This window comes from Perognathus longimembris, unplaced genomic scaffold, assembly GCF_023159225.1.
Source record: "Perognathus longimembris pacificus isolate PPM17 unplaced genomic scaffold, ASM2315922v1 HiC_scaffold_147, whole genome shotgun sequence".
Taxonomy (NCBI): domain Eukaryota; kingdom Metazoa; phylum Chordata; class Mammalia; order Rodentia; family Heteromyidae; genus Perognathus; species Perognathus longimembris.
This window is the reverse complement of record NW_025956474.1, coordinates 116,952-126,118: the sequence shown is the minus strand read 5'-3', so window position 1 is coordinate 126,118 and position 9,167 is coordinate 116,952. Positions and strand designations below refer to the sequence as shown.

The window sequence follows — 9,167 nt, the reverse complement described above, 5'->3', positions numbered from 1 at the left end:
GATCTCCCTTTCTTCCAATTATTCTTTCTTGGTGGCTTCCAACTCTCTGCTACTGTTTTCTTTTTGATCTTGTATAGACTTCTTTACTTCATTAATTTGGTACTGATTGCTGTCTCGCAAATCTTTTCGCTGAGTGGCTCTCCTTTCATAGGACTCTTTATCCTTCTGTTGGAGTTTGTTTAGCTTTCTGTTTGTTGAGGACATAAGTTTCGCTATTAATTTTGGTTGGATTCATCTTATTCACATATTAGTCATTGATTAGTCTCCTCATGCTTATGTATTGATCTTTGGTTTACCTCCTCAAACTCTAGAAACTTGTCGGAAGCAATTCAAACTTTTCATTTATCATTTTTTATAGCAGCATGTGTAGAGAGCATTTTGAGGACTGTTCCTCTAGGTCTCTGAATGACTGCTCTGATTCCTGGTTATTCTGAGTGGGGGTGGAGATTCCCTGACTTGCCATTTTTCTTGTGTGTTTTTTTTTTTTTTTTTCTGTCCATTTGGATAGGAAAGCAAACCCCAAACACACCGGTACGTGATTTATGTCCTGAATCAAACCTGACCAAGTCCGATTGTACAGTTCATACAGATTCGCCATCATAGACAGGCAAATTCTCTCTCTCCTTTTTTTGTATGTAAAAAGAGAGTTAGTAGTCACTCGAGGTCTCCGGGGCAGCTGGAAGGCGACTGGGGTAGGCAGCCAGAGCGGCCTTGGAACCGGCAGTCCGGGGCGCAGTGGGGCCCCGAATGGGATCAAGGACCAAGCTCTCGCAAACTTGGGACGTGCATTCCGCGGCACGGCCAGAGCCATGAAGATGGTGGCACCCTGGTCGCGGTTCTACTCCAACAGCTGCTGCCTGTGTTGCCATGTCCGCACTCGCACCATCCTGCTTGGCGTCTGGTACCTGATCATCAATGTTGTGGTATTGCTGATTCTCCTGAGTGCCCTGCCTTATCCATATCAGTACCACTTTTCAAGCTCTGAACTAGGAGGGGACTTTGAGTTCATGGATGATGCCAACATATATTTCTCTTGTCATGATCCTGATATGTGCAATGGCTACTTATGGAGCATACTTATGGAGCATACTTATGGATCATCCTGTTCTTCTCTTACCACATCTTCGATTTTGCCCTGAACACCTTGGTTGCAGTCACTGTGTTTGTTTATCCAAATTCCATTCGGGAATACATTCGACAGCTGCCTCCTGATTTTCCCTACAGAGATGATATAATGTCAGTAAATCTCACCTGTTTGGTCATTATTCTTCTGTTTATCAGTATTATCTTGACATTTAAGGGCTACTTGATTAGCTGTGTTTGGAACTGCTACGGCTACATCAATGGCAGGAATTCCTCTGATGTCCTGGTTTATGTTACCAGCAATGACACTATGGTCCTGCTGTCCCCGTATGATGATGCCACTGCTGTGACTGGCGCTACCAAGGAGCCGCCACCCCCTTATGTGTCTCCCCGAGCTGGTGGTAGAAATGGAAGCAGCAACGTAACAGCTTTGTGGACATCCAAATAATAGTTCTGTATGCTTCCATCGTAGATGAGCTGGTTGTCTTGTCAAAAATACCATGTTTTACAGTTTAGTTCTGTTGCGACCTTGCGTAGTCTCATACCTATACTTTTAGCTTGAGCTCTGGAGTAGTGTACTGTAGGGTTCTTTCTGTAGGGATGGGGTGTAATTTGGGTCCATTAGTTTTCCCCAGAAATATAGATGAGTCTACTTTTGTACCTGCTCAGCCTTAAAGTTGGGCAGTAGGCCACTTTTTCCCTTCTCTGTCTCTTGAAAGTAATAAAGCAAAAGCAAAATTAGGTAATGCTTTTTCTTAAAGCATTCTAGTATCCTTACAAATCCTCAAAAAAAAAAAAAGGAATGTTTGTTGTTCAATCATTGTTCTAATTAGGTAAAATGGCACCCTCATATTTGTTTGAAAGAATTTCCTGCTTTTCTATGACTTCACTTCAATGACCCTTTAAATTTGTTTGTCAGGGATGTTCCTTGTGAGCTGCATAACAAGCATTAGACAGTACTGGACAGTGACAACAGAAACTTGTTGAGTCCAAGGTGGTGGGGTATCTCCTCTTGTTAGAAGGGAACTGATTTGTGTGGCACTGTCAGAGACCCAGTGCCCCTTTCCTTCTGGCTTCCATTCTACCTGATGCTCTCTTTACTGAGTGTCCTAACGATCCACTTTATCAAGGGGAATTACCCACATGTGTTTGCCTACTCCAATAGACTCCAATAATCCAATTTAGTTCAACAACACTCAGCTTTTATGAGTTCCACCTGTAATGGCCAACAGTTACAGAGCACATTGATCTAGCATGGCCCAGATATGTGTAGTTATCTAAGATAACCAATTAAACCACCTTTGGAAGCATCCTCTCCCTTATCAATTGTTTTTCCTGTTCAGTATTTTTTCACACCATAGTTAGACAGTTGCTTATAATCTCTGAATTGTTTGCATAAAAATAACAACTTTTTACCACAACCAGATATATACCCTCTTGTTGGAGAAAGAGAAGATTCAGGCCACTTCAATTCTGAAGGACCATTTTAGCTAAAGAATCTACTTGGCTCTCATGTGACAGATTTTTAGGTGGCCATTGTAAGTGGCTGAGTGAACAATTTCACAGGTTTGTGTATCCTTTTACAGGTGCCTCAGATCAAACTGCAGTGGTCATGACAAATCTGTCTCAGTTGTACTGATACACAGATTGGACTCTCTTCTACAAGAATTAGAAAGATGAAGGGGAGACTATAATCTGGAAAGCAGAGAGGGGGCATGCTTTCACATAAGGGAGGAGGCACAACTGGTTACCCATTTATACCGGTAAACTGGGTATGGTTTGTACATTATACAATGCTGTAAATCTATCATTTACTACAATTGTATTATTGCAAACTGAAGTGTAGTGTAGGGTAGTCAAGTGACAGTAAGAAAGTCCTAACTGATACTGACATACCCCACCTAGGATCTAACCTCTCCTAGAGGGTCCTAGGACCCAGGAGGAAGAGGTGGAGGTCTGCCTAAAACTTAGATTGATGTCTCCATCTTCGTGGTTCCCCTCAATGGAGGTGAATGTTTTACATACCCAGCATGGGAAGAAATATACAAAATAGGTATGACTGATAGTTTTGTACCTTGACATACATATCTTTTACAATATGTAATTTCATTTTATTGTAATTTTTATATACATAACGTTTATTAGTCACAAGCACATTCCTTCATTTCCATTCAAACCTCTTCTCCAACCTTTCCAGGTCCTGTCTAGATTATGTCTCAGAAAAGGGAGCATAAGTCATTATATAGGGTCACTGTTTTACCCTGGCTATGAGTATTTAAAGAACTCCTCAGTAATGTAATTTCTCAGTTCTGGCTGAGAAATTTCTATTACTGGCTTATGGGATTACCAGATACAAGTGAAGTTCCCAAAAGAGTAATTAGACATGCAAAAGTCTTAGCTTTAAGGGTTCTTGAGAGCTTTGGAATTTCATTCTGTTTCTTTTCCTTGAGCTGGAAATGATGTAGCCATGATGGAATGCCTTTGACCTTTAGTGCCATGGGGGTGGTCAAGATGATAGCATATGGTCCTTTCCAAGTTAGACTATGTCCCTGGGCAGCAAATTTTTTGAGCTCCATTGAATCTCTGGGATGGAAGGAATGTACATGACTAGAGGAAGCAACTGGAAGTGCATCAACAACCCCCTTGAGGATAGCTTGATAGGTAGACTGCAAAGCCTGTAGGTATGTAGGCAAAGCATTTGTTATGGTCTAATTTCTCCTGAAATCTAAGAAGGGTGGGAGGTTATCTATCATACATGATTTTTAAAGGTGAAACCCCTTCCTTATATGGTGCATACCTCATCCTCAAGCAAGTAAGGGGGAGCAGAGTGGTTTATTTTGCACCAGTTTCAAAAATATATTTTGTTCATGTTTGTGTTTTTTTTTTTCTTTTAGAGTACTATTTAATGTTCTTACTTGGTCAGAACTTTGGGGCTTGTAAGCACATTTTACTTCCAATTTATATTTGAGCCTTTATCAGATCTCATAGAGGTGTGTAAGCCAAATGGGGGAATATCAACCATGGACTATCTCCCATTTTTACCACTATAGAGACTGTCTCTGTTCTAGAATGTTAAGCCTCTACTCACCTGGACAAAGGTATCTAGGTAAAATACAAAGCACTTCTACACAGATACAAGAGGCTTAATTGCTTGAAATCTATTTTTCCCTGTTTCTTGGGGAGTTTTTCCTAGCTCTGATTCCCATGAGAGTTGTTACACAATGTTTGGGTTAAAGGATTCCCAGTTCCACATCTAGTCAATGAACTGTTTGCATGGCTATTTAGGTTTGGGATATCATAATTACTTGTTAGGAGTTTAGTTTGCTTTATGTAACTTAAATGGCGAGTCTAGTTTATCTAGGTCCTTCCCAAAGTCCTCAGGGAAACAAATGGCCTCCCATCCTTCTGAACCTACCCTCCACATACTTCAGTGGCCTCTCTTTTTACATGAAGATCTAGTCTCAAATTGTTAAAGTACAATTGGAGGGCAAAATGGGGCCAAAATATTTCTGAAAACCCAATTGGTTTTTTGTTTTTTGTTTTTTGTTTTTTGTTTTGGCCAATCCTGGGCCTTGGACTCAGGGCCTGAGCACCATCCTTGAGCTTCTTCCCGCTCTAGGCTAGTACTCTGCCACCTGAGCCACAACGCCCCTTCTGGCCATTTTCCCTATATGTGGTGCTGGGGATTCGAACCCAGAGCTTCATGTGTAGGAGGCAAGCACTCTTGCCACTAGCCATATTCCCAGCCCCCAAATTGTTTTTAAGAATAAATTTGGCAGTATTCCTTGACTAATATCCAGAGCCACAATTTTAATAACCAGAGTTTAAAAAATTAAAACTATTGTTACCTGGGCAGATATAGAAGGCTTGCACCTATAAACATAGTACAGTTTTTAGGAGGCATTTTACCTATCCTCACTTCTAAAATGACTTTGATCATAACAAAACTTGATGGGTGGAGTTGAATCTTGGTAGAGTTGAATTTGAGTTGGATTCTACAATTTATTTTTCAGCCCCAATTCCATGCATTTGGTGGTTAATTAGAATTAAAGCTGTCAGCCACATTTTTGAAATGCAGGCCTGTCTTTGTCCAGAGATCTACAACTGTCAAAATCCTGAATAGTTGGATAGCATTTGAGAGCTACCAGCACACATCCAGATGGGGTTCCTAGATGAAACATATTGAAAGCAAAATATAATATGAGTAGGCTCTATGATGTTCTTCCCTTTCCTGGCCACAGAGTGACACCAGAGATCTCATTTCCAAGAATGCCCTGTTTTAATCAGGCATCTGTGACTACACATGACCACAGGGTATTGCCAGAGGACCACAGAAATGAGTAATGAGTTTGCCCTTGTTTTGGGGATAATTTTAGGGGAAAAGGTCACTTTTCTTGTTTCATTGTCCTATGTCTTTCTATTCTCTGTTTAAGTCTGTCCTATGATATGCTCCTTCCAAACAAATAAGGCTTCAAATTTATTAAGAACAATTTTTCCTTTTATTTACTATGAGTGACTTTTGATTCTTTGTATTAATATAAAAAACAGTATCGTTAACATTATTACTACTAATATAATTACTATTAGTATAATGACATATATGTTAAATATTAATTTCTTTTTCTATGCATCTGCTTATATTTCAATACTTTTTTTTTTATTTGCTGACAGAGTTCTGGGAACCCAGTTAGTGTAAACCAACAGTACAGCAACCAAGTTTGCTCCTTAAAGGACAACAACCAAGTTTGATTATAGGGATTAGGAATCTCCTGCTCCTCATACTTCATTATACATTGGCAAAGGTAGTAACAATTTAAAAGGGGGGTGACTATGAAGAGGCCCATGATTGCTCTTCGTCTGGTGTCCACCACGTGGCAGGGGATAGCTCTATTTACAGAAAGCAAATATGCTATGGACCCACAACACCAATTGATCACCAGGTGGTGCAACTGATCCAGGAAAACCTCCAGTGTTTTTGCAGCTATTGTTTCTTTATTGTTATTTATTGGTCTTTTTGTTTTGAAGGGGGACATTATCTTGCTGAATTTGATTTCACTATACTAGAGTGGCTGTCCCAGAGATCTTCATCCTCCATCCTAAATTTCTTTCTTTCTAGATGTGCATGGATGAACTTCTTCAGCATTAACGTCCTGCTGTATATGTGCTAGCTGGTACCAAGATACCTCCTGATTAGCATGTTCTGGATAGAGTGTATGCACATGCTGGTGCACACCAGTGAGCTCATGCTCACATGCAAGTCCCCAGTGGTGTGTATGTATATACTGGTGAGCATTGGACTCCTGGTGTGCATGTGCATTACCCTACTAGCATCATGGGCAAGCTCCTGATTTACATATATGTGATTTTGAGCAGGGGCTTCTTGGCACACATGCCCTATAATGGCCTGGAATAGAGAAAATCAATGGAAGCAGGGTTTAAAGTCACAAGGGATTTATTAGTGTGCAACTGCCTTGTCCCTCACTACCTGAGAAGCCTCCAAGGGGGTAAGGCTTTTTTTCTCCTCTCCACAAGTCTCTCTTTCCCCACAAGTCACTTAGTGCTCTGCAGGTCTCTTAGCAGGCCACTGTCCAATCACCTGGTACCATGACCTCTGGAGCTTGCCGCATGACAATGATGTCAGCAGAGGTGGGGTTTCTGTCCCTCAGATTTTCACAGCACAAGCTGGTCAGTTTGATCCTCATGCTACTTAGGTCTCCTGATGTACTTGCACCTGTAGGCCTCTTGCCATGTGAATGCAACCTGGTGGACATGGGCAAGCAAACATGCTTGGTCATGCTATTAAACACCTGAATTCTTGTGTGTATAGCGACATGTTTGCCATATTCCTTTATTTCTTTTTTATTTGGGGGGGTTCATGGTGCTAGTATTGGGGCAGTCTATTTTTTAATTGCACTGCATCCCATGTGTGTCTGGAGGATCCAAGTATGACCCCAGAACACACACACACACACACACACACACACACACACACACGCATTTCTTGGCAGATGATGTTGGGCAATTTTCTCACTACATGCTTTTCCTATTGTATGTTTGTTTCCTTTCCAAACATGTGGATCCATTGTGTAACTTGATTTGCTGGTGGCTCTAGGCATTCTGTGCTCATGGGCATGCTACTGTGTGAGAATGCAAGCATGTAGTTTCTGCTGGTGGTGCTGGCCATGCGAGAATGTGGGCCTGTTGTTGCACATGCATCTTGTGGTGCCCATGTGCCTCCTCAGAGCGAGTGTACACAAGCCTCTTGGTGCATATACACTTGCTAAATCTGTGGGCTTCATGTTGCTCATGCACATTCTGTACATCTGTTGCTGCACACACCTCTTCTTGTTGTTTGCATCCTGGGCTTATGTTTCTGTTGGTGCTCACAAAACTCCAGTTGTGCATGCTCTTACTGGAAACCGCATAGTGCTAATGAGCGTGAGCTTCCTGGTGTGTGTGTGTGAACAAGAAGTGCTCTTGTCCCTCCTGAAGTGCTTGGACCTTCAAGATTCCATGTGTCTGTAAGGGCCCAGATGTCTGCTGATTCCCACAGGCCTCCTCTGGAACATGCTCCTACCTGCTTTCTTGTAAGGCACACCTGATGTGCATGTGCCTCCAGGTGCACCACAGGCCATTTGGTGCACAAAGCTCTCCTGGTTCACATCAGTGTGTTGACTTGCATGGACTAATGTTTTACGTACTTTCTACACTATTTTTGTGAGTGTAGGTGTTGGTATGTTGGTACTGGGGCTCTCTGGTTTATTTCCCATGCTGCAGAGCATTGAGTACTCTACTCAGGGATTTACTGTGCCCTTGGGTCTAGTGTAGAGTTTATGCTGGCTCAGCATCAAGGTTATGGATGGTAACATGATCTGAAAGGCGAGTTCATGGGTCTCAGTTTCAGCACTGCCATCTGTGGTTGGCACCCAAGTTCCAAGGAACTCTGGGATTGTACAAGTAAGCACATTAGGCCTCTTCTCTGCAGAAGCCCTTGGAACAGAAGCCGCCTACACCAGCCATTGGTCATTGAAGAGAATTGTCAAAGAGCAAAAAGCCTGTGAAAAAGACCATGACTGCCATTCTTGGGAATCTGCACTTTGTGCTTGGGCCTGCCCCGCTGCAACTGCAGCCAGCACTGCATTGTGGTCAGGGGCTCCTCTGGGGGTTCCTTTCAGGCCTAACTTAGGAAGTGTACCTCCTGGTGAGCATGTGCCATGCTGCTAGCTTGTTGGGTATGTTGGCCTGTGTGCCTACTCCTACGCCTGAGACTCAGGATGCACTTATGCCTGCTGGTTTACTTTGGGTCCTTTCTATGCATGTGCCAGCTGATACATGCCTCTTAGTATGCTTGAGGTCTATTAGTGTGTGTGCTGGTGCACATTGGGGTCCTGGTGCTCACTGGCCTCTTGGTGTATGTGCTAGTATTCCTGTTCCTGCAGTTGCAAGTGCCCTTATTGGTGTGCATGTTCATACTCACACTGCCTCTGGGGTGTGTGGTACCACAGTTATGCATGTGCATGTGTGGCAGTCTGTCTGTTCACTTCCCATGTGACCCTTTCATTCTCACGCATGAGCTGCCTGACAAGCAGGTATCAATGCCGGAATGAGGGTCACATGAAAGCCTCGAACCCGTGTGTGAACACGAAGATTCCCTTCCTCCCCTTTGACTCACTAAAAACAAAGGCGCGAGACAGGTGGGCTCCTTCGGGGATGCTTCAAGAGCTTCTTCCAAGTTTGGTTTTTTTTTTTTTTTTTTTTTTTTTTGCCAGTCCTGGGACCTTGGACTAGGGCCTGAGCACTGTCCCTGCTTCTTTTTGCTCAAGGCTAGCACTCTGCCACTTGAGCCACAAGCACCACTTCTGGCCCCAGGACTGGCCAAAAAAAAATAAAATAAAATAAAGTAGGGTCCTTTTTGGCCACATCCTTTCCAACAATTGTTATTGTTAGTTTTCTTGATATATGACATTCTTACTGGGTGAGATGGAATCTCAATGTTGTTTTGATTTGCATTTCTTTTATGGCCAGTGATGTAGAGCACTTTTTCATATGTCTCTTGGCCATTCTCATTTCCTCATCAGAGAAGT

General features: G+C 42.5%; 1 pseudogene; it reads left to right on the top strand.

The window, feature by feature from the left end:
• The first annotated feature begins 795 nt into the window (after positions 1-795).
• LOC125344537 lies at positions 796-2,197 on the top strand (annotated as a pseudogene).
• The last annotated feature ends 6,970 nt before the right edge of the window (positions 2,198-9,167 follow it).